Source organism: Ruditapes philippinarum, unplaced genomic scaffold, assembly GCF_026571515.1.
Source record: "Ruditapes philippinarum isolate M1 unplaced genomic scaffold, ASM2657151v2 ctg2404_1_1_1_1, whole genome shotgun sequence".
Taxonomy (NCBI): domain Eukaryota; kingdom Metazoa; phylum Mollusca; class Bivalvia; order Venerida; family Veneridae; genus Ruditapes; species Ruditapes philippinarum.
In genome coordinates, this window is record NW_026861437.1 from 63,061 (window position 1) to 65,867 (window position 2,807).

At 29.8% G+C, this 2,807-nt stretch overlaps 1 long non-coding RNA gene across 2 annotated transcripts; it reads left to right on the plus strand.

Moving 5' to 3' along the window:
- The first annotated feature begins 387 nt into the window (after positions 1-387).
- LOC132715624 (uncharacterized) lies at positions 388-1,583 on the plus strand. Of its 2 annotated transcripts, none has more exons than XR_009623709.1 (3): positions 388-540; positions 918-1,029; positions 1,362-1,583. It is a non-coding gene; the product is annotated as an uncharacterized LOC132715624 (long non-coding RNA). The 2 variants fall into 2 exon arrangements; XR_009623710.1 differs by having other exon boundaries at positions 493-511.
- The last annotated feature ends 1,224 nt before the right edge of the window (positions 1,584-2,807 follow it).

A 2,807-nucleotide genomic window follows, 5' to 3' on the forward strand; every position in this document is an offset into this window, starting at 1 on the left:
TAAATGTTTTCAACCAAGTTTTATTTCAAAATGATGTAGACTTTGATATGCACATTAAGAACGTATGCATAAGATTCTTGGAAATACTTCCAATATTTCAATATATCGAACATTCTGTATGTTGTTTAAACAAGCGAGGAGTGACAAACATTTATAACTTGTGTCAATAAATAGCTGTTTCATACTCTAGTCTATTTTTGCATAACGGTTGATATGAAAACTTTTTGTTCTTCGGATCAGAGCGACAGATTTATGAATGTTACTGTCATGTTGCGTTATCTTAATACACGAAGACAAACAACCTAAGTAAGATGATGTTATACAAAATGAAAGAATGACAATAGTTTTAAAAAGAAGTTAGAATAGGGCCCGTAAGTCTCGTTTACTTTCACTTTCGATTTACCACTTCCGGGTACATCGGCAGACTTATTTACCGTTACGCATATAGGTAACCCGAAAAACTCGAGGGATATAGAAGTTAAATTTGTTTCGGTCCTCTTCAGATTTGAAGGTATGGATAGCACGGGTCAAAAAATGCAGGTAGGTCAATTATCTGACGGAAAAACGAGGGATTTATAGAGTTTAATAAAACTAGTTTATTTTCGGATAGTGACAATTGTTTCGGATGTTTTGTCAAGGGAGTGAATTCTAGTTGTTTAGCTTTAAGTATTGTTTTAAAACTACTGATGTGAGAAATTAATTCAAACCATTTTAACTTATTGAAATTAACAGTGGAGAAACACTTTAATTCTAGTGTATATTAAAGTTATACAAAATTCGGACATTGCACAGTAATTCGGATATTTTTCCCTTCCATTTTATTCTTCTTCCTTTTTCAATTATATATACATGTTAATATGGTACCTAGCAAATTATGATTGAATTAAAACATATAATATTTGATTAAACCATTTCAGATGTATAGACAAGGGGGTATATGACAAGTATAGAATGTATACAGTTGTTCAATATGGACCATTAATCAACTGTTTGCACTGCCTATGATCCTGAAATATCTATACATCAAAGGTAAATACATGTAAAATAATTGATTAATTTTTAGTTGAGATCGGAAAGATAAACAATTATCAAAATATATTATTATAATTTAATAACTTTTGGATTTCACTGCATGATAATTGATTAGTAAATAAAACATTAAAAATAGTCATGTTTCATATTCAAGAAGATCAATATTTTTGACTGTTATATATTATGTGTTGTTGTTTATCTTTAATGATTATTTACTTCAAATATGAAATTTTTCTGTCAATCATGACCAGCTTATTAAATGTAATGTAAATATCATTTCTAGTGTCTTACACTTGTAACAACATATTTATTGATTTTTCATTCTGCAGATAAAAAGGGAAAAGATGAAGGAGGATTTGTCCATGAAGACCTTTATTGCAACTACCATCTTCCAGTTCCTTAATTTGAGAATGATATCAGAGAACACACAGTTACAGTGAAATATTAGTTTAATATAAGCCACTGAGAATAGTCAAATGTACTTTCCTGAAGAAGATGAATGACATCCAGCACAAAAATCTTAATGTATAAGTATGATTTTATGGTGTTTGACACTATGATCTTGTTAACATGTTAATGTCAGAGTAAAATATCCACATTTCATTGCAGTTTTAAGTATTAAAACTAGATACTCTATATATACCAAAGCTGAAAACACAGCTGAAAACACACCAGAGATAAGGTTTTTTCATGGAATCACAGTATAGTCATATGACATTATGGACATTAAATGACTATGAAGTAAAGATTAGCAAAAATATTATATATATCATCTACTACTATTGTGAGGTAATCATTGATAAGCTCACAAATTTGCAATCAAAGCTTTGATATCAAGCTGAACATTTTTCAATTAGAATATGATTTATAACTCTTAGTATGATAATTTGTACATGTTAATTTTCAAAGTCTTTACATTTGTAAAAGGAAATATTCTTATTCTTGTATCAGTAGACATTCACAGTGTAAAGTTACATTGTCCAAATAACTAATAATAATTCCAAGTGCTTTCCTGAAGTTTTTCTTCCTCTGGAAAATCAGTGTGATATATATGCTAAGCAGTGCACTATAAATTGTGTAAAAATAAAAGTTTATTAAACTTATGAACTGTTTTTTGTTTCTACTATTTGGCATTTATTTATAGCAGTGCTTGATCATAAGAGTTCATCTGCAAAATATGTGTCACTGTGTACTTTAATTCTCTAACAGCAATGGCTAGATTGCTTGAATATGCAAGCATTGACTATATTAAATACTATGCATGTCATTTGAATTTTGTCTGTCCTGAAATCGAAACAGACACTATCTAAATAATATTGATGAAAAGTTCTTGACAGCTCTTCAATGACTACATTTACACATATGTACATGGACAGAAGTTAAAAGCATTGTGTGGTGTTTTTTTTGTTGAAACATTGACAATTTTGAAACAGTTCCCATGGGTATATTAATGTATCAGTGATGTAATTGTTTTGTATCAAGTGCAAACCCTAAGTTTTGCATGTATTGTATAGATAATTCACTTTTGGTCAAATGTCAACAGGTTCAATACATAATAAAACAGGTAATTTGAAACCCAAAGAAGTATATGGTATGAAATAACTACCCCTCTGATACTAAAATCTTCAAGGAATGCAGAATTGCAAGTCTTCTCCAATTAAGAGAGAGAATTGGGTTTACAAGGGCTAGCAAGCTAGTGTTTTGCTACAGAATACTCAACACAGATGAATTGCAGTAATATTGTTTACTCTGGTATTACTACCTGCCATGAACAA